Genomic DNA, 22737 nt, shown 5'->3' with positions numbered 1-22737 from the left:
GTAGACAGGTAGTATCTTCATAATATTCTCATTTCTGTATATACATGACATTGTTAAGTCTGTAACCCTTTTCGGTATTTCCTGGAAGTTTTCTTATTTTAATTCAGTTCTGGGCGCAATCTATTCCATGTACTTTGAATGGCAAGTAAGCAAGCTCCTTTAAAAGTGTTTACCAGTTGAACAACTATCTATGTTGCTGTAAAACAAAGAACAAACCAAGCTAGTAGACAACCAACTCTCACTCGACACAAGACAAAGCCTAAAAAGTCCCCCTGCTGGCAGCCCTGAAGATGGCTTTCCGTGGTTTCCCATTTTCACACCAGGCAAATGCTGGGGCTGCACCTTAATTAAGGCCACGGCCACTCCTTCCCACTCGTAGGCCTGTCCTATCCCTTCGCCGCCATAAGACATATCTGTGTCGGTGCGACGTAATGCCAATTGTAAAGAAAAAGCCTAAAACACACACGCAACAAATAAATAATGTAGATTCACTACAGAAGTGAGCTGTCGGCTGTTGACAGAGCGAGGGACTACACTATGCTTGTACCAGTGCAACACAGAAGAAGGAGAATGAAGCAAGGCAACGAAGCGATGGCTGTTCTTGCCATTGTGCTTCCTCCCTACGGATATATTTATGAGAAAGAAAATGTTATGTAGTTACTTTACAGACTCACGGGCAAAAATGTCTCATCCTTTTTATCTCTCTTTCATGATATATTGCAAAGTACAGTATAATATCTCTTAACCACGAGGAATTATGGGTTTCTCAGAGGGGGTGTGTTCACTCCTTGTAGGTCCATAAGAGCAACACTGTTTCCTTAACGTGGAATGAGCTATAGGACAAATAAAGCACCTGATCTAATAAAACTGACCTCCTGTTCAAGAGTAAACACAGAAATGTAAACTACCAGAAAGTTATAACAGAGAGATGTTCTCCGTCTTCTTCTGTCCCCTTCAATTTTAACACAGCCTAAAGCTACATTAACCTTATAATTGCCATGAGATTGACTTCATTTAAAAATAAAATGCAGAAAATAAGGTATGAGTTAAACGAGAGCCATTACAATAATCAATACGATTAATGAATATGCAGACCGAATTCGTTTAAAATGCATTTCCGTTTCAATTGTAAAAAAGTAATCATTGAAATTAATTAATATTAATGATGTGCACGAGTAGGGCTAGAACTAACAATATTACATGGAAATGAAGGGATATTGGCTATCCATGTGTGAACAGGAGTTCATTGATTTTATTTGTGAGAGAGACTCAGTGTTGTATCCTCATCGGTCCTATAGCTTCGTGGCAGGGTAAAAGGACAAACCCCAGGAATTCTCAAATTTTCAAGCGTGGGTTGGTGACCAAGGGACCCCTAGCAGAGTCTTTCATTGCTTCCACTTACTTGTGCCAGGTTCCCTGATTTCATCTTTCCTAACCGGACTCCCTTGATCAACGCCTGCTTTCTTCTGACCCCGAGGCTATTGGCTATTGGATTCTTAAACGTCATGCCCTGTGTGGCCCTTCTCTTTTTGTCGGTACCTTCATTCTTCGAATGCCTTTGCTGGCAGGACCAAGTGTTACAGTGCACCATGTCTTCTGGTATAGGCTAGAGCAATGGTATTACTTTCACTGATCTGTCTCAGTCTTATCCTTGGCTTTGACAATATGAAACTGACTGAGGTATGAGCGATGCTAGTAATGCCATTCCTCCTGCAGCCAGCCCCTGCTATGAATGGTGTGAGAATGTTGTTCATAGGGTCTGTTGGTGCATGCATTTCAGTGGGCTTGGCAGACTGATATGTTATAGCAACTTCTGGCACAGTGAGGAAAGCAACGGGAAACTACCTCACTCCTCATTTTCCTAGTACGTCTCTTCAGTGATGCCTAGGCCATCTATGACAGCTGATGGCAGAGCTGTTGAGGTTCCAACCAGCCTTAGGGCTGAAGACTGAACATACATCATTTTTCAAAGTGTTCGTCATCTTCCATTTTTCTCGTTATTAACCGTAAGAGTAAGTCCCCAATTATGGCCCCCATTTCATTTATGGCACGTATGCGAAGACCTAACCATGATAAAAATTTGAAAATTAAAATACATACAGTCCGGAAATCGCTTTGCCCATAGAATGTATTGGTTCCATGTTGTACAGTAAGAATTTTGGAGTAAATAAAGTGGTTTTCTTTTTAAAAAAAAAAGAGAGAGGTTTCGTTGAACATATAATATCGGCTCCAAATATGGCCCCACATGAAATTAACTCAAGGGGAAAATTATTGGTAAAATATTTAACAAAACCATATACATAGTGTTACAAATTAATCATTGTTTTTGGTGGAATAATCTGTTCGGCTATTATCGCATTGTTTTTCACAAATAGTTCATTTAAATGTCTTCATAACGTTGCCATTGCAATTTTCATGGCTCCACAGGAAACATTTAGTGTACCGGATCCATTCCTGACGCTTGCTGTCACAGCTTGTTGCAGATGGGACATTCAGCATCTTCTTCAGCACTATTGTTATCGTCGGTTGAGGCAAATTCCACTTCATCCCCTTCGCCACTGCTAAACGAACTCACCTGACTTTTCGGATGTTTCCTTCTGCTGTTTCTTTACAATCGCTACTTCATCTGCACTTTTATGTGGTGAACCAGCGCCCATGTTGGATGACTGGAACAGATCGAATGTCACCGGGCAGCACGTAATCATCGTTCCCATAGTTTGACCCTCTATCAGACCTCTCTTTTAGGAAGTCTGTATGAGCAAACATGTTCTCGTTCAGCGGGTAAATTCCCGTTGCCCGGAATCCATTGGTTACTGTTGTCGTGGTAGCCGTTTTAACGTTTATGTTCTAATTCAGTCGGCAAAATTATTTTCCGGCCTTGTGGGACGTTAACCACTTCCTCGTGTTTCAGGTCATTAGAGTGATTTATTTTCCTTAGTTCCTCAAATTTCTGCGAGTTACTTTCAAATCCCTTACAACCTGCTTCGGTGACATCTTATCTTCTTTGACACTCTTAATAGCTTTCAGCATTGTTTCTTTATCCCAAGATTTTCGTTTCGACATCTGGGAACATAAGTCAACGCCCTAAATAGCATTTCTTACGCAGCCTACCTGAGTTCAGTACTGTACCCAAATACCAGCCCCCTACCGAACTAGATAGCTGCAGTCGCTTAAGTGCGGCCAGTATCCAGTAATCGGGAGGTAGTGGGTTCGAGCCCCACTGTCGGCAGCCCTGAAGATGGTTTTCCTTGGTTTCTCATTTTCACACCAGGCAAATGCCGGGGCTGTACCTTAATTAAGGCTACGGCCGCTTCTTTCCACTTCCTAGGCCTTTCCTATCCCGTCGTCACCATAAGACCTATCTGTGACCGTGCGACATAAAGCAAATAGCAAAAAAAAAAAAAATTACCACCCCGGGGCCTTACTTGGGTGTGCGCAGGGGGGCCATACTTAGAGATCATTAACTTTACGATATGGCTGAAAATTGTTATAGTACATACAGTATATCACACCCTCGCACTGTATTTAGAAGTGAGATATTATCATCAGTATTCGATTTATTATTATTATTATTATTATTATTATTATTATTATTATTATTTAATTTGTATACTTATTCTTAATATTGTAAGTTGGAAGGTTTCCATATGTGGTAAGAGTAATTTGTTTTGTACAACGGCTGGGAAAACAGGGCTATTCATAATTCAGAAAATGTGTATGACTCATGCGGGCATCCCAGAGACTGATGAGGTGGACTTGTTGTAGTCGGAAACTTCCGATGACTCATGTGGAACACCCCCGAGTCTGTTGATACTGTTAATTTCTTGGGATCCGGGAGAGGTTCAGTGCGTGGTCTTGACGAGAGGACCTACTCATGATTGGCTGGCCAGGATAAATCTCGACGTATCATGTGAGAGCTGAGGTCTATATATGCATCTGATCAAACAGCGAGGACACATGAAAATGAACTTCTAAACACACTGGACTGGACTGGACTGGACTGGAATTCAAATGTTTGTAGAACGTAATATTATTATGTATGTGGAACGTGGCTGACCTGCAAACTGTGGAGTGCTTAGGCACTGGGTATTGTATCACTTGTGGCGGCTTGGTGTTATATGTTGGTGAAAGCTATCTCAGACTTTTCATAATTGATGTTCAGGAACGACGTCGTTGAACACAGTATTATGAGGTAAATATCTGTGTGATATAGTAAGTGCCAATTATGAGAATCTACAAGTGATGTTGATACACAGAGAGAGTGAAGGGTACTTATCTACATATACATGTGTGCATTGGTCAACGGACCAACTGCAAATGGTAGCTTGGTCCTCGTTTTGGTTTTCCCACTGTTTTCATTGTTGTTGTAAATATGGAGTCTTCCAGCAATTTGTGTGTGTATGTTTTATAAGCATATTTTGGTATGTTGATGAGGTGCTCATGCACGGATTTTATTCATAATATAGTTAGTTATTTTAGAATCAGTGGAATTATCGATGAACCTTGGTGCAGTCCCTACCTATTCAGTCGCTTTCAGAAGGTTAGGCAAGGCCTGAAGCATATGTGCCAGTACTCAGTTTTATGTACACGCCCTGGAGGAGAAAGATTTATCATGCTCTTTCAGAATTTGAGGGATCCATTCTGGTGAACTCTGGCACCCATGTACGGACATTTCGATTAATTATTTTACTGTGTTAACATATTTCAAATTATTTTCTTAAGTTTTGAGTAATTTTATTTACTCATTTATTTTTATTATTGGTACTCTGAATGATTGTTACAAAATAGCTCCGACATGTCTTGGATATCAACAAGCAAACTAGATCATACCAAAATACAGTGCAGGAAGTACTTATAGAAAAAGTACATCTTTAAAACATAGTAACTAGATACAGAAATATAAGTATGAAGAAATGTCAGTGTTGAAAGAAAAGCAATACGCGTAAGCTTTGTCTTCGAAACGGTCAAGCCTCGCTGATAAGAAGCAAACAGACTTCGGTTTAGAAGTTTTCGCCAGAGTTCACAACCTAGCAAGCGTGATACGACAAGGGGCCATATTTGGAGGCGGGGCCATTATGGAGTTCTACCCTTATTAGGGTTCTACTCTTTCTTTAAAGAAATGTGTTTACAATTTGCTTTACGTCGCACCAAACAGGTAGGTCTTATAGCGACGATGGGATAGGAAAGGTCTAGGAATCGGAAGGAAGCGACCGTGGCCTTAATGTGAAACGATGAAAAACCATCTTCAGGCTAGTCGACAGTGGGGTTCGAACCCGCTATCTTCCGAATACAAGCTGATAGCTACGCGACCCACCGCGCGGCAATTTGCTCAGGTTCTGTCCCAAGAGAGAGTTAATGAGGATCAATCCCCACAATGCCGTGCGTTGTTTGATCGCTGGAAGCCTTCGTAGACAACATCGAAGTCTATGAAGAAGTCGGATGCCTCTCCGAAGACGGATGTACACGTCCAGCTGACATCACAGTGATCGGGCAACAAGGGAAAGGGGAAGCTTGTTGCGCCAGACTGGATCACGAAGTGTAAGAAAAAAGCAAAGTCATCTCCGTACAGGCCATGAAAGCCTTTGGAGGGGTGGAAGGTAAAGGCTTGGCGGGGTAGAGTAGTTAGCTCTACGCCCAGCCGCCTATGTCCCCAGGAATTAACCTGGTACTCATTTTTGCTGTAGGCTGAGCGAACCTCAGGCCCATATGCACCTCCGAAAGTGAAAATGTCGTTTCTTATATTTTTGACTTCCTGACGCGGAATCGAAGCCGTGTATTCCTGGGTGAACCGAACACGCCTTTACCACCTCGACCAGGCAGCCCCTTCACGAAGTGTACAGAAAGAATTTAAAACTGCAAGCACCACTCTTCGTCGACTAGCGCCCAATTTGAGTGGGCGCCATTTTTCAGCTGTACAAACACGCCTCACGAATTTCCTTTATCTCTCACAACTCCTCCTGGTGTTGAGATTTCATTTTTCTCCAGTGTATTTGAAAGTATCAGCTACTCCCCAGACAATTAGGGCTGCCACACAGACAAGGTTTTACGCGAAACAAGATAAGCTAAAGGTGAAACTTAGAATTAAACACATAACAATAAATTTAAAACAATAAACAATATTCAGCGCGAGGAATAGACCCCTAAGAAGTCTAAACTGCTTCAAGTACCTGGGCATTACATTGCAGTTACACCGCACATTACAGAGCGAGTCAATGCGGCAATCAAGGCAATGAATGACATCCTGCACCCAAACAGAATCTCCTTCAAGACAGCTCTGAAATTGTTTCAGCTGAAGGTAACACCCGTTGTGGTATACGGCCTGGAAATCGTCTGGCCATATCTAAAGAAGAAACACTTAGCGCTGTTAGAAAAAGTTAAAGCGACTTTCTTGAAGAAGGATTTGTGTGTTTCAAAGTACACTCTTTCACGACTGGCTTACAAGCTGACAAGGGAACTATTCTACATTGAGGAACTTAGTCTCGAAATGCCTCTACAGTCCACTCAGGATACGAAAAACTATTGCAAGGACTACAATTAAAGAAGGAGAACATATGAAGAGACTTTTATGTCCCTGATGCAATGGTTTATAAAGACTGCATGCGCAAAGGGTACGACTTAAGACATACACTGGAACCCCGATAACTCGAATCACCACGGGAGCTAAATTTTTATTTCGAGTTATAGAAATTTCATGGTTCATGGTGTGGATTACTGTACTCACGTCCTAGTTCGTGAACCATGGGCAACTGCTGAGTGGCCTAGTAAGTGGTCCTGAGAGTCGGGATACCAATTGCTATGGAATGGAAATGGGAATGGGAATGGGAATATCGGACATATTCTGAGTCATGGCCCTCCTTGTGCTCAGACTTACAATCCACCGTGGTCCATAACCCGTTAGAGGAGAGATCCTCACTTGGACTATGTGTAAGCAGGGTAGCATCCTGCTTCATGAATTTACCGAGCTCAGAACATTTTAAGCAAGCCTCGGACTATGGGAGTAACGGAGTCCCACTCTCATTTGACAGGCGAGGGACTCCTTGGAAACAACTTTCCGAAACGAAATGGAATTCGATGGAGAGCTATAAAAATTAATGGGGCTTATGGAAGAAAGGTCCGCCTCTGTGGTGTAGTGGTTAGCGTGATTAGCTGCCACCCCCGGAGGTCCGGGTTCGATTCCCGGCTCTGCCACGAAATTTGAAAAGTGATACGAGGGCTGGAACGGGGTCCACTCAGCCTCGGGAGGTCAACTGAGTAGAGGTGGGTTCGATTCCCACCTCAGCCATCCTGGAAGTGGTTTTCCGTGGTTTCCCACTTCTCCTCCAGGCGAATGCCGGGATGGTACCTAACTTAAGGCCACGGCCGCTTCCTTCCCTCTTCCTTGCCTATCCCATCCGATCTTCCCATCCCTCCACAAGGCCCCTGTTCACCATAGCAGGTGAGGCCGCCTGGGCGAGGTACTGGTCATTCTCCCCAGTTGTATCCCACGACCAAGAGTCTGAAGCTCCAGGACACTGCCCTTGAGGCGGTAGAGGTGGGATCCCTCGCTGAGTCCGAGGGAAAAACCGAACCTGGAGGGTGAACAGATGATGATGATGATGATGATGGAAGAAAGTATAATTGGCTGAGTCAGCAAAGAGGATGCATCTGGATGTACTAGGAGTAAGTGATATTCGGGTAAGGAGAGATAACGAGAAAGAGATAGGATATTATAAAGTGCACTTGACGGGTGTTGAAAAGGGAAGGGCAGAGTCTGGGGTAGGGCTCTTTATCAGAAATTCCATTGCACGCAATATAGTTTCTGTTAGATACGCAAATGAGCTAATGATGTGGGTAGATCTGGCAGTTGGAGGAATTAGGACGAGAATTGTCTCTACGTATTCACCATGTGAGGGTGCAGATGAGGATGAAGTTGACAAATTTTATGAAGAATTGAGTGACATCGCAGTCAGGGTCAACAGCAAGGATAGGATAGTGCTAATGGGCGATTTCAATGCGAGAGTAGGAAATAGAACTGAAGGATACGAAAGGGTGATTGGTAAATGAGGGGAAGATATGGAAGCTGATGGGAATGGAAAGCGTTTGCTGGACTTCTGTGCCGGTATGGGTTTAGCAGTAACGAGTATCTTCTTAGAGCATACATGGAAGGCTAGGGCTACCAGTTCCAAAAAAGACTATACCTTAACCGACTTCGAATTCAGGAAACCTGTTAGGAATGTACAGATTTTTCGTGGATTTTTCGATGATAGAGGCCACTATCGGATTTGTAGTGAACTAAGTATCTCTAGGCCTAGTACAGAGAAAGTGAAACCTTTCTACAAACCAATAAGGGTAGAATATATCCAGTAGGAGGAAATTAGACAGAAGTACATGGATATGATTAGTGAGAAGTTCCGAACAGTGGACAGTAAGCAGGTTCAGGATATAGAAAGTGAATGGGTAGCATACAGGGATGATGTAGTAGAAACAGCAAGGGAATGCCTAGGAACGACTGTGTGTAAAGATGGGAAAAAGCGAACATCTTGGTGGAATGATGAAGTGAGAGCAGTTTGTAAATGTAAAAAGAAGGCTTATCAGAAATGGCTCCAAACAAGGGCCGAGGCAGACAGGGATTTGTATGTAGATGAACGAAACAGAGTGAAACAAGTAGTTGTTGAATCCAAAAAGAAGTCGTGGGAAGATTTTGGTAATGCCCTGATAAGGCTAGGTCAAGCAACAGGGAAACCTTTCTGGACAGTAATAAAGAATCTTAGGAAGCGACGAGAAAGGAAATGAACAGTGTTTTGAGCAATTCAGTTGAACTCGTAATAAATCCCAGGGAATCACTGGACAGTTGGAGGGAATATTTTGAAAATCACCTCAACGTAAAAGAACGTAAAAAAATCGTCCTCGTGGTGTCGCGAACAATCAGGCTCATGGGGTGGCAAAACTGATGTTGGTGAAATTACGCTTGAGGAGATGGAAGGGATGGTAAATAAACTCCACCGTAATAAAGCAGAAGGAATTGCCTGGAGGAGAAGTGGGAACCCACGGGAAACCACTTCCAGTATGGCCGAGGTGGGAATCGAACCCACCTCTACTCAGTTGACCTTCCGAATCTGAGTGGACCCAGTTCCAGCCCTCGTATCACTTTTCAAGTTTCGTGGCAGACCCGGGAATGGAACCCCGACCTCCGGGGGGGGGGGAGGAATCTAATCACACTAACCACTACACCACAGAGGCGGGCAATGGCTACTTGCGCCAACTAAATCACTGGCTGGCCCGCATTCCTTCCCAGGGCGTTAGCGTCTCGTAGCTTCCATTTTGGAGAAGGTTGCTTCGAATGTGTGACACATTACAGCGATGGGCTTATGGGAACCACAAAAGGAGTGAGTGTCTCAGACGTTAGGGTGCTGGATTTCTGAACTGAATCTGGTTGGTTAATTCTGGTGGTATAGTTGCAGGTAATCATATATATTATGAGAACTGGCGTAGGGATATTCACCCAGAGCGGTAAACAATTCTTTCTTTCTTTCTTTCTTTCTTTCTTTCTTTCTTTCTTCCTTTCTTTCTTTCTTCCTTTCCTTCTTTCTTTCTTCCGTTCCTACTCTGTTTACCGTCCAGGGATGATTTTTCACTCGGACTCAGCGGGGGTTCTCATCTTAATCGCTTTAAAGGGCAATGTACAGGAGCTTTAAATTTGGGTTGGGTGATACAACGAGGAGAGATGGACACGTGCCTCGCCCAGGCGGCGTAACGTGCATTTCTGTACAGGTGCCTTGTAGGAGTATGGAATGATTCAAGAGATAGGCAAGGAAGAAGAGAGGAAGTGGCCGAGGCTATAAGTTAAGTATTATCACGGCATTTGCCTTCAGGAGAAGTGTGAAACGACAGGAAACTACATCCGTATGGCTGAGGTGGTAAGGGAACACACCTCTACACACACGACCACTCGGTGGTGTGTGGACCCTGTTCCAGCTCTCGTAACACATTTCAAATTTCGTGGCAGAGCCTGGGGATCGAAATCGTGCCTCCAGGGCTATCAATTATTCAGGATTTACCGCCTTAAGTGCAGTGCCCTGAATTCTCTGTGGTGTAGTGTTTAACACGAGTCCGAGCGAAAAACCAAATTTGTAGGATAAACGGACAAAAAATACTAAAAGCAAGGAGCACGAGGACGAAATATAGTTTTAATCATTTGAAGCTTCAAAGAAATGTGCAACGGCCGGGAATCGAACCCGGGCCGCCCGCGTGGCAGGCGAGCATTCAACCACTGTACCACCGTTGCTACTGCTGAGACATGTTCATCAAGATTATTTGACGTTTTCCTTGATGTTGCAGCACATTCCGTGCTTTTCAGTGAGGTTGCTATACTTTGCTGATAACAGATTGTGTACTCAGCATTGGAGGTCAACTCAACGGACGAGTGCGTTTGTTAACAGGAGTAGCTTTGAGGGCTCTAACTATTAGGCCTGTGTTCTTCCCAAAGTGTACAACATTAACGTCTCCCTGTTATTCATCATCATCTGTTTACCCTCCAGGGTCGGTTTTTCCCTCGGACACAGCGAGGGATCCCACCTCTACCGCCTCAAGGGCAGTGTCCTGGAGCTTCAGACTCTTGGTCGGGGAATACAACTGGGGAGAATGACCAGTACCTCGCCCAGGCGGCCTCACCTGCTATGCTGAACAGGGGCCTTGTGGAGGGATGGGAAGATTGGAAGGGACAGGCAAGGATGAGGGAAGGAAGCGGCCGTGGCCTTATGTTAGGTACCATCCCGGCATTCGCCTGGAGGAGAAGTGGGAAACCACGGAAAACCACTTCCAGGATGGCTGAGGTGGGAATCGAACCCACCTCTACTCAGTTGACCTCCCGAGGCTGAGTGGACCCCGTTCCAGCCCTCATACCACTTTTCAAATTTCGTGGCAGAGCCGGGAATCGAACCCGGGCCTCCGGGGGTGGCAGCTAATCACGCTAACCACTACACCACAGAGGCGGACCTCCCTGTTATTCATGCATATTAAAGGACGCCAGGCCCATAGGCATTACGCCGTAAAGTATCAGAGCGTTGGAAATAACTTACAGCAAGTGAAGTAGGGGGAATGTCTGGTTTTCCTACAGAATCCAGCGGCAGTGCTAAGTCGAGCAACAGATCACTGCTATTACGTGAGACTAGCCAGCGCTAGCTATGATCTCCGTAGCCGTGATCGTCTAGTGGTTAGGACATTGCGTTGTGGTTGCAATAACCCAGGTTCGAATCCTGGTCACGGCAAGCGAACAGCTCTTGTCAATTGCGCTTACTGGAATTCTGATACATTGGTCACTTAGGACAAAATTTTGACACTCAGATTTGGTTTAATTTGTCTTTAAATCAAGGGGGAATGGTCGGAGAGAGTATTCGAGCAATTTCGAGCAAATGATGGGCAACTTGCTCCCACTAAATGACTGGCTGGCGCGCTGTCGGTCCCAGGGCGATAACGACTCGTAGCTTGCATTTTGGATAAAGTTGGTTCGAATGCGTGCAACATTACAGCGATGGGCTTACCGGAACCACAAAAGGAGTTTGGTCCTCAGACGTTAGGGTGCTGGATTTTTGAAGTGAATCTGGTTGCTTAATTCTGGTTTTATAGATGATGGTAATCACATATGTTATGAGACCTGGCGTAGGGAGATCCATCCTGCCGGTAAACAATTTTTCTTACTTTCCTCCCTTCTTTCTTTTTTGTTTGTTTGATTGTTCCTTTCTTTCTTTCTTCCTTTCTTACTTTCTTTCTTGCTTGCTTCGTTTCTGAGTCCGGTCTCCGTCCAGGGTTCTTTCTTCACGCGTACTCAGCGAGTGTTCTTATCTTCACCGCTTCAAAGGGCAATGTCCTGGACTTGAGATATTAGGTGAGGTGATACAACGGGAGGAGAAGGACCTCTACCTCGCCCAGGCGGCCTCACGTGCACTGCTGTACAGGTGCCATGTAGGAGTATGGGATGATTCGAAGGGATAGCAAGGAAGAAGTGGCCAAAGGCATATGTTAGGTATTATAACGGCATTTGCCTTGCAGAGAAGTGTGAAAACGCAGAAAAACCACATCCTGATGGCTGAGGTGGTAATCGAAGACTCCTCTACTCACTCGATTACTCGGCGGTGAGTGTACCCTGCTCCAGCTCTCGTTACTCATTTCAAATTCGTGGCAGAGCCTGGGGATCGAAATCGTGCCTCCAGGGCTATCAATTATTCATGATTTACCGTCTTAAGTGCAGTGCCCTGAATTCTCTGTGGTGTAGTGTTTAACACGAGTCCGAACGAAAAACCAAATTTGTAGGATAAACGGACAAAAAATACTAAAAGCAAGGAGCACGAGGACGAAATTTTGTTTTAATCATTTGAAGCTTGAAATAAATATGCTACGGCTGGGAATCGAACCCGGTCCGCCCGCGGGGCAGGCGAGCACTCTACCACTCAACCAACGTTCCTACGACTGCGACATGTTCATCAAGGTTATTTGGCGTTTTCCTTGATGTTGCAGCACATTCAGTGCTTTTCAGTGAGGTTGCTATACTTTGCTGATAACAGATTGTGTACTCAGCATTGGAGGTCAACTCAACGGACGAGTGCGTTTGTTAACAGGAGTAGCTTTGAGGGCTCTAACTATTAGGCCTGTTTTCTTTCCAAAGAGTACAACATTAACGTCTCCCAGTAATTCATGCATATTAAAGGACGCCAGGCCCATAGGCATTACGCAGTAAAGTATCAGAGCGTTGGAAGTAACTTACAGTAAGGGAAGTAGGGGGATTATCTGCTGTTCCTACAGAATCCAGCGGCAGTTCTAAGTCGAGCAAACAGATCACTGATATTACGTGAGACCAGCCAGGGCGAAATATGTACTCCGTAGCCGTGATCGTCTAGTGGTTAGGACATTGCGTTGTGGCCGCAATAACCCAGGTTCGAATCCTGGTCACGGCAAGCGCACAGCTTTCGTCAATTGCGCTTACTGGAATTCTGATACATTGGTCATTTAGGACAAAAATTTGACACTCTGATTTGGTTTAACTTGTATGTAAATCAAGGGGGAATGATCGTAGAGAGGTTTCTAGCAATTTCGAGGAAATGATGGGCAACTCGCTCCCACTTTATCACTGGCTGGCGCGCTGTCGGTCCCAGGGCGTTAACGACTCGTAGCTTACATTTTGGAGAAAGTTCGTTCGAACGCGTGCAACATTTACAGCGAAGGGCTTACCGGAACCACAAAAGGAGTTTGGTCCTCAGACGTTAGGGTGCTGGATTTTTGAAGTGAATCTGGTTGCTTAATTCTGGTTGTATAGATGATGGTAATCACATATGTTATGACACCTGGCGTAGGGAGATCAATCCTCCCGGTAAACAATTCTTCTTACTTTCTTTCCTTCTTTCTTTTTTGTTTGTTTGTTTGTTTCTTTCTTTCTTTCTTCTTTCTTTCTAACTTTCTTTCTTGCTTGCTTCCTTTCTGAATTTGGTCTCCGTCCAGGGTTGTTTCCTCACTCGGACTCAGCGAGGGTTCCCATCTTCACCACTTCAAAGGGCAATGGCCTTGAACTTGAGGCTGTAGGTGGGGTGATACAACGGGAGGAGAAGGGCATGTGCTTCGCCCAGGCGGCCTCACGTGCATTGTTGTACAGGTGCCTTGTAGAAGTATGGAATGATTCAAGAGATAGGCAAGGAAGAAGAGAGAAAGTGGCCGAGGACGTAAGTTAAGTATTATCACGGCATTTGCCTTCAGGAGAAGTGTGAAACGACAGAAAACCACATCCGTATGGCTGAGGTGGTAAGGGAACACACCTCTACACACACGACCACTCGGTGGTGTGTGGACCCTGTTCCAGCTCTCGTAACACATTTCAAATTTCGTGGCAGAGCCGGGGGATCGAAACCTTGCCTCGAGGGCTGTCAAATATTCCGTATCTACCGCCTTAAGTGCAGTGCCATGAAGACTCTGTGGTGTAGTGTTTAGCACGAGTCCGAACGAAAAACCATCTTTGTAGGATAAACGGACAAAAAATTATTTAAAGCTAGGAGCACGATGCCGAAATTTAGTTTTAATCATTTGAAGCTTGAAATAAATGTGCAACGGCCGGGAATCGAACCCGGGCCGCCCGCGTGGCAGGCGAGCATTCTACCACTGAACCACCGTTGCTACGGCCGAGGCATGCTCATCAACGTTATTTGATATTTTCCTTGATGTTCCAGCACCTTCCGTGCTCTTCAGTGGGGTTGCTATACTTTGCTGATAACAGATTTTTTACCCAGCATTGGAGGTCCACTCAACGGACGAGTGGGTATGTTAAGAGGAATAGCTTTGAGGGCTCTAACTTTTAGACCTGTGTTTTTTGCAAAGAGGACCACATTAACGTCTCCCGGTTATTCATGCAAATCAAAGGACGCCAGGCCCTTAGGTATTACGCACTAAAGTATCAGAGCGTTGGAAATAACTTACAGTAAGGGAAGTAGGGGGACAGCCTGCTCTTCCTACAGAATCCAGCGGCAGTGCTAAGTCGAGCAAACAGACCACTTATATTAGGTGAGATTAGCCGCCGCGGAATATGATCTCCATAGCCGTGATCGTCTAGTGGTTAGGACATTGCGTTGTGGCCGCAATAACCCAGGTTCGAATCCTGGTCACGGCTAGCGAACAGCATTTGTCATTTCTGCTTACTGCTTTTCTGCTACATTGGTCATTTAGAACTAATTATTGACATTCAGATTAGGTTTAATTTGTATTTAAATCAAGGGGGAATGATCGTAGAGAGGTTTCTATCATTTCGAGAAAATTATGGGCAACTTGCTCCCGCTAAATCACTGGCTGGCGCGCTGTCCTTCCCAAGGCGTTAACGTCTCGTAGTTTGCATTTTGGAGAAGGTTGGTTCTAATGCGTGCAACATTACAGCGATGGGCTTACCGGACCCAAAAGGGAGTGAGTGCCTCTGACATTAGGGTGCTCGATTTCTGAACTGAATCTGGTTGGTTAATTCTGGTGGTATACATGATGGTAATCACATATGTTATGACACCTGGCGTAGGGAGATCCATCCAACGCGGTAAACAATTCTTTCCTTCTTTCTTTCTTTCTTTCTTTCTTTCTTTCTTTCTTTCTTTCTTTCTTTATTTCTTTCTTTCTTGCTTGCTTCCTTTCTGAGTCTGGTCTCCGTCCAGGGTTCTTTCTTCACGCGTACTCAGCGAGTGTTCTTATCTTCACCGCTTCAAAGGGCAATGTCCTGGAACTTGAGACATTAGGTGGGGTGATACAACGGGAGGAGAAGGACCTCTACCTCGCCCAGGAGGCCTCACGTCCATTGCTGTACAGGTGCCATGTAAGAGTATGGGATGATTCGAAGGGATAGCAAGGAAGAAGAGAGGAAGTGGCTGAAGCCATATGTTAGGTATTATCACGGCATTTGTCTTGAAGAGAAGTGTGAAAACTCAGAAAAGCTACTTCTTGATGGCTGAGGTGGTAATCGAACACTCCTCTACTCACTCGACCACTCGGCAGTGAGTGGACCCTGTTCCAGCTCTCGTTACTCATTTCAAATTCGTGGCAGAGCCTGGGGATCGAAATCGTGCCTCCAGGGCTATGAATTATTCAGGATTTACCGCCTTAAGTGCAGTGCCCTGAAGTCTCTGTGGTGTAGTGTTTAGCACGAGTCCGCGGAAAAACCAACAATGTAGGATAAACGGACAAAAAATATTAAAAGCAAGGAGCACGATGACGAAATTTAGTTTTAATCATTTGAAGCTTAAAAAGAACACGCAACGGCCAGGAATCCAACCCGGGCCGCCGGCGTAGCAGGCGAGCATTCTACCACTGAACCACCGTTGCTACGGCAGAACAGTTATCATCAAATTTATATGGCGTTTTTCTTGATGTTGGAGCACCTTCCGTGCATTTCTCTGAGGTTGCTACACTTTGTTGATATCAAATTGTGTACTCAGCATTGGAGGTCAGCTCAACGGACGTGTGGGTATGTTAACAAGTGTAGCTTTGAGGGCTCTAACTTTTAGGCCTTTTTCCCTTGCACGGAGGAATACATTAACGTCTCGCCTTTATTCATGTATATTAAAGGACGCCATGCCCATGGGCATTACGCAGTCAAGTTTCAGAGCGTTGAAAATAACTTACAGTAAGGGAGGTAGGGGGCAGTCTGGTGTTTCTACAGAATCCAGCTTCAGTGCTAAGTCGAGCGAACAGACCACTTATGTTAGGTGAGACTAGCCAGCCAAGAAAATGTTCTCCGGAGCCGTGATCGTCTAGTGGTTAGGGCATTGCGTTGTGGGCGCAATAACCCAGGTTCGAATCCTTGTCACGGCGAGCGAACAGCTTTTGTCAATTGTGCTTACTGGAATTCTTATACAGTTGTCATTTAGGACAAATTATTCCTTTCTGATTTAGTTGCATTTGTCATTAAGTCAAGGGGGATTATCGGAAACATGTTTCCAGCAATTTGGAGAATGTTATGGGCAACTGCACCCAGTAATGCACTGGCTATCCCGCTGTCATCCCATGGCGTTAGCGTCTGTTAGCCTTCATTTTGGAGAAAGTTGGTTCGAATGCGTGCAACATAACAGCGATGGGCTTACGGGAACCACAAAATGAGCGAGTATCTCAGAAGTTAGGGTACTGGATTTCTGAACTGAATCTGGTTGGTTAAATCTGGTGGTATAGATGATGGTAAATACATATGTTATGACACCTGGCGTAGGGAGATTCATCCAGCGCGGTAAACATTTATTTTCTTTCTTTCTTTCTTTCTTTCTTTCTTTCTTTCTTTCTTTCATTCTTTCTCTCTTTCTTTCTTGCATCCTTTTCTTCTTTCTTTCTTAATCTGTTTACCGTCTAGTGTTATTTCTTCACTCGTACTCAGCGAAGGTTCTCATCTTTACCGCTACAAAGGGCAATATCCTGGAGCTCGAGACTTTGGGTCGGGTGATACGTGGGGGATAAGGACCTGTGCCTCACCCATGCGGCCTCACGTGCATTGCTGTACAGTTGCCGAGTATGAGTATGGGATGATTGGAAGCTTAGAAGAATTACGCAACGGCCATGAATCTGACCCGGGCCGTCCGCGTGGCAGGAGAGCATTCTACCCATGAAACACCGTTGCTACGGGAGAGCAATGATCATCAGATTTATATGGCGTTTTCCTTGATGTTGCAGCACCTTCGGTGCTTTTCAGTGAGGTTGCTACACTTTGCTGATAACAGATTTTGTACTCAGCTTTGGAGGTCAACTGAACGGATGAGTGGGTATGTTAACTGGAAAAACTTTGAGGGCACTAACTTTTATGCCTGTGTTCTCTGCACAGAGGACTACATTAACGTCTCGCGGTTATTTATGCATGTTAAAGGACGGCAGGCCCATAGACATTACACAGTAAAGTTTCACAGCGTTGGAAATAATATACAGTAAGGGAAGTAGGGGGACAGTCTGCTGTTCCTACAGAATCCAGCGGCAGTGCTAAGTCTTGCAAACAGAACACTTATATTATTTAAGACTAGCCGGCCAAAAATTTGTTCTCCGTAGCCGTGATCGTCTAGTGGGTAGGACATTGCGTTGTGGCCGCAATAACCCAGTTTCCAATCCTGGTCACGGCAAGCGAACAGCTTTTGTCAATTGTGCTTACTGGAATTCTGATACAGTGGTCATTTAGGACAAATTATTGACACTTAGGTTTGGTTTAATTTGCCTTTAAATCAAGGGAGAATGTTCGGAGAGAGGTTTCTAGCAATTTCGAGAAAATTATGGGCAACTTGCTCTCGCTAAATAACTGTCGTACCCAGGGCGTTAGTGTCTCGTAGCATGCATTTTGGAGAAGGTTGGTTCGAATCCGTGGGGTAAAAGCCCATAAAAATCTATCGCAAACAGCTCTCGTGGCTTCTCTGGCAACACACTTTAGGTGGTTGCCGCAGGAGATAAATATTAGGTTTGATTCGTTGACAAGTGTCACATGTTGTCAACGGGGTCCTAATGATCCGCCTCATCCTAGGACAGACAAAAGTCTCCTGTAGTGTCGAGGTAACTTTATCCATTCCCGCATGACCGATGGAATGATGCGCGAGCCAAATCAGTTCCACTTGAAGCACGGGCGGAACAACAGTACGGTATTTCGTATGTTCTTCATCTATGAACTGGTGAAGGATCCCGTTGAAATAGTTATATTTGGATGCCTGTCTCACATCTCCTGGTACTCAGGGGTTCCTGCTGGTATCCTCTTCTTGAAGAAATCGATCAGCCGGCTGGTTGCGGGCGAGTTCCCTTGCTCTTCGCCGATGCGCTGCAGCCTGTCAAATGTCTCACGGTCACCCTCGCTCAACTCGATGTAATGAATAACTTGGGCTTCCTGTTCGGGGTTTCGGCTTAACGCGTCAGCAATCACGTTGTCCTTTCCTGCACAATGCTCAATCTCTAAGTCGAATTGTTGAATGAATAACGTCCAGCGATTTACTCTCTCGGATGCCATCGTCGACTTCAAGGCAAAGGTCAAAGCTTTATGGTCTCTTCGCAGCACGACTGGGAATCCGTTTATATACTTCCTCTAGTGACTGAGGGCTGTAACAATCGCCAACATCTCTAATTCCGTGACAGTATACTGGCATTCATGAGCCCTAAGTCTACGACTCATGAACGCGATGCAGTTTCTGCGTTTTTCCTGATCCGGCGTCTCCTGGTACAATACCGCCCATACGCCTATCATGGATGCGTCGGTTTGGACCACGAATCTGCTCGAAAAGTCGGGGTACCCAAGATTGATGCTGTTGGCAAGTAATTCCTTTGTCCTTTGGAAAGCTCCGTCACCGGTCGAATCCCATTTCCATCTATTCTTCTTCTTCAGGAGGTCCTGAAAAGGAGCTACCGCCTCGGTGTAACCGGGGCAATGATCGGCGAAAAACCCGCAGAATCCTAAAAAAATGACTAATGTGTTTGACTCGTGTTGGTTTGGGGAAATTTTAAATAGTCTGAATCTTAACGGGGTTCAGAGCAATACCCTCCGAATCTATGACGTGTCCCAGGAACAAATGTTTTTCTGGCAAAAGTTCGAATTTTCGAAATTAATTTTGAAGTTGTTTTTATCCAATTCTGCTAATAACAGGCTCAAGTGTTCCAAGTGCTCCTCCAAAGTCTCGCTCGCAATCAGAATGTCGTCCACGTAACGCACCGTAATGTCCCCGGTTGTGATCCAAATGCATCGTGGTGGCGTTCCAAGATTTCTTTCAGTCTAGCTCTTCCCTCTTCACTGATCACTGCTTTATTAATTTTTGATAGCACTGCCTCCTCAAATGTCGGTTCCTCCTCCTCCTGTTCCAAGTTTGTAGCCATTATCTCGAATCCGATTATTATCTCTTCTTCCTGACGTTTCCCATTCAGAATCTGCTCAGGACGAACTTCCTCGTCGTAGGTCACTTGAGCAGTCCAGATCCTCTCATCAACTATGCAGTCTCCACTTTCATTTAATTTCACTCCTTCCGAATGCATTTTGATCTCTAGTCTGATCTCATTGCGATAAATGTCGATAACTGCCTTATAGTCCCTCCTTGTATTACATCTTCTCGAGGATGATAAATGGGTGTATAGTTACGGCCTCTCCGATCTGTAAATCTAAATAAACCTGAGCCTTGCACACTGAGGTGCGATCTGGGATGGTTCCTCGTACCTTCATGTTAGAGACCGGTAGAAATGGGATCTACTCCTTCGATTGTATTTCCCGTATGACCGTTCGAGATACGCCGCTTACGCTGGCTCCCGTGTCTACAAGAGAACGCACGCGCAATCCATTATCTCTGATGTACCCCACTGGTAATTCCCTAATAATCCTCTTCTTCTGTCGGTGTGCGTCTTCGATCAAATCCTCGCAGCTATGGCAACTGACGTCCACTGCGACTCGAAAGGATGGTTGCTCCCCGAACCGCAGGCTATCTATTCACTGGTTAAGCGAATTTTTTGCGCCCCGGAGCTACTGGCATACTCCTGAGCCTGGGAGTTCAATTCCCTTCCACGCCCTTCTTTCCTGTGGGCTTGCAGTTGCAGGCTTTCTGCCCCTTCGCATAGTCCCGTGACGGCCATATCCTGTTTGGGTCTCTGCCACTTGTCAATCCCGGGCGGCGCGTTTCGCAATTGTTCTACATACTGTCGTGACTCATTCCTGTGATCTCGTATGTACTCTTCTCTCCTTCCTGGTCGCTGCCCTGTCGACCGTTGTCCGCTCGGTCCCCAGTTCTGGTACGGTCTCCTCCGCTGTCCATACTGGCGATACCGGAGTCTTGGCCCCTGATACATCCTCTCCCGGGGTCCTGGATAGCGGGCGTTCCAATCATCCTGGTATTCCCGTTTCGGTCCATTCCATGTCGGAGGTCCCCAATCATTCCTGATTCTCGAGGGATACATCTCCCGAACTTCTTGGGCTAAGTCGACAACGTGGACCATCTCGCTATGGCGCTGTCGGGACTGTAATCCACTCGTTTGATCGAGCTGCCTCAATATTTGTTCAGCGTCGACCGCATTTCGGACATTCGCCGCTATGAGCACCTTCTGTACTTCCGGTGGGAGCTGCTTGCCGATGGCGGAAATCAATTCTAACTCTGAGGGAGGACTGTCCAATTCTTTAAACTTTAACAGCTGGCCCACGAAGTACTCGCAGAAACGGGTCTGCCCTGCGCCGGAGTACCTTCACAAATACAATTCCAGTCTCAAATTTTGTTGCGTCTCGATCCCCCAACACTTCTCGAGGAAGCGTCGCCGGAACTCCTCATACCCATCAAAACAATATTTGAACGCCCGGTACCAGACCAAAGGCTGATCCGTTAGGTACCGTTCGACTACTCTGAGTTTACGGTCTGCTGGAACTCGGTGATCAATGAAGTATTGGTCTACCTCAGCAAGGAAACCTTTCAAGGTAAGATGGGTGTTTGACCCGAACTTCCTCGGCTCGTCATTCGTCATCCGGATGAGATTATATACGGGAATTGCTCCACTCTCTTGAGCAGTCGACCTTCCCCGAGGTGCATTATGCAATGGTGCATTTTAATTTCCCTGCGAAATGTCAGCGTTCGCCTCGTGGCCACTACTACTGGGCGAACTCACTCTATCAACGCTATCCTGCTTCTTGAGGATCGATCGCATCACGATCTCACCTCTCGCCTCTTGGAAATTTTAACAAATCGACCTCCTGTCGGATCTCCTTGATAAGCTCCGTGTAGACTTCTACTTGGACGGTAGCCTTGTGAGTCTTATTGCCCCACTCTTCCACTTGCCCGTTCAGGCCTTGGATCTTCCCTCGGATTTCTTCTTGCTCCGCTTCCATCTCTTCGGTCGCTTCCTTCCGAAGCATTATGACTTCTTCGTGGGCCTGAGTCTTGAATTTCTTGAGCTTGGCGGTCGCAATATCCTGCACTTGTGTCAGGTGGTGGTTGAACTCTTTCGCCACCTTGTCGAGGAACTCCGTCGTCTGTGTCCTTAATTCTCGGACTTCCGCCTTGGCATCCTGCACGTCTCTCGTAACATCCTCAACACGGGTGCTCACCTTCTCCATCTCTTCCTCGCACGCGCTTACCCTGGTGTCCGTCACGTCGATCCTATTTGTCACCCTAATCTCCGCTTGCCTCAGTTGCTGGATGACGTCATCTAACATCCCCTCGATCGCCTCGGTCATCTAGGTCTCCAGTCTTGCGGCGTTCTCGTCGCTACGTTCTCGACCTAATCTCATATCCTCTGCGAGCTCGTCTAAAGAAGCCTTATTAGTAGCCGCCTGAGCCTGGCGAAGTTCTGCCTGCCTGTCTAGCTGCGCTTTAACGTCTGTTGCCTGTCGGTCTAATTGTTCTTTAAACGTTCTCCCTGCTTCTCGAACTGCGCCTTTACGTCTGCTGCCTGCCGGTCTAATTGTTCCGCCAAAAATTGACGCATCATCACTTTCATGACCTCTACGTCCATATTAAATTCAATCTTGGAGAAAGCGGATCTCCTGTGGGCAGAAATTTGACCACCGATGATCGACAGAAAGCACAGATACATTCAAATTGTCATATAAATTTCAGCGTGACCTACCTTTACTTGAAATTCCAAGAAATCAATCCAGACTAAGCCTACAAACGGCTTATGTCACGCCCCCTATCACATAAAAGTCACAATTCATTGTATGGGAAACTTCATCATATCACTCGGAAATAATAATAATAATAATAATAATAATAATAATAATAATAATAATAATAATAATAATAATAATAGTAATTCTACGTTAGCCCTTAACCTGGAATGAATTTTTCGGACTCGCGCGCGACCTATCGTGGGCTCGATCTTACGTATGCCGGAAGCATGGCATAACCCAGTCACACATGGATGTTATCACCTTCAGATTGATAAGATAACGTTAGCAGATGATTACCCGTCTCAAACTGCCAACATCGCATCTGTCACTGCGCAAAAATTTGAGCATGGGTTGAGGTACCCTGCTCTCACCCGCGGCATCCAAAGCCCTCTCGAAAGAAATATTTACTTCTACCAAATTTTGCACCTCAGCGCACAATCTTTGGCTGATGCCCGTAGCTGGGGAAATTTAAAGAATTTTACCGGCCGCATTAACCTCGCACAGAGAGAATCATAACATTGTCTCCCAACAAACTGACAATTTCATAGTCTGTCCCGGGTATCCATTTTAATTTATGAGCGACCCTCATGTGGATTTCCAATTAAACCGTACACTTGATTTTTCTGTTGTCATTTTCCTATCCTATTTATTATTCACATCGC

General features: G+C 45.4%; 5 non-coding genes across 5 annotated transcripts; 3 read left to right on the top strand and 2 right to left on the bottom strand.

The window, feature by feature from the left end:
• Positions 1-10193: 10193 nt before the first annotated feature.
• Positions 10194-10264, bottom strand: TRNAG-GCC (transfer RNA glycine (anticodon GCC)). Its single transcript has one exon. It is a non-coding gene; the product is annotated as a tRNA-Gly (tRNA).
• A 910-nt stretch (positions 10265-11174) lies between these two features.
• Positions 11175-11246, top strand: TRNAH-GUG (transfer RNA histidin (anticodon GUG)). Its single transcript has one exon. It is a non-coding gene; the product is annotated as a tRNA-His (tRNA).
• Positions 11247-12857: 1611 nt separating this feature from the next.
• On the top strand, positions 12858-12929 carry TRNAH-GUG (transfer RNA histidin (anticodon GUG)). The gene has a single exon. It is a non-coding gene; the product is annotated as a tRNA-His (tRNA).
• A 1136-nt stretch (positions 12930-14065) lies between these two features.
• TRNAG-GCC (transfer RNA glycine (anticodon GCC)) lies at positions 14066-14136 on the bottom strand. The gene has a single exon. It is a non-coding gene; the product is annotated as a tRNA-Gly (tRNA).
• Positions 14137-14554: 418 nt separating this feature from the next.
• Positions 14555-14626, top strand: TRNAH-GUG (transfer RNA histidin (anticodon GUG)). The gene has a single exon. It is a non-coding gene; the product is annotated as a tRNA-His (tRNA).
• The last annotated feature ends 8111 nt before the right edge of the window (positions 14627-22737 follow it).

This window comes from Anabrus simplex, chromosome 1, assembly GCF_040414725.1.
Source record: "Anabrus simplex isolate iqAnaSimp1 chromosome 1, ASM4041472v1, whole genome shotgun sequence".
Taxonomy (NCBI): domain Eukaryota; kingdom Metazoa; phylum Arthropoda; class Insecta; order Orthoptera; family Tettigoniidae; genus Anabrus; species Anabrus simplex.
Note: the sequence above shows the minus strand (reverse complement) of the source record. Positions and strands in the feature narration are given on the sequence as shown.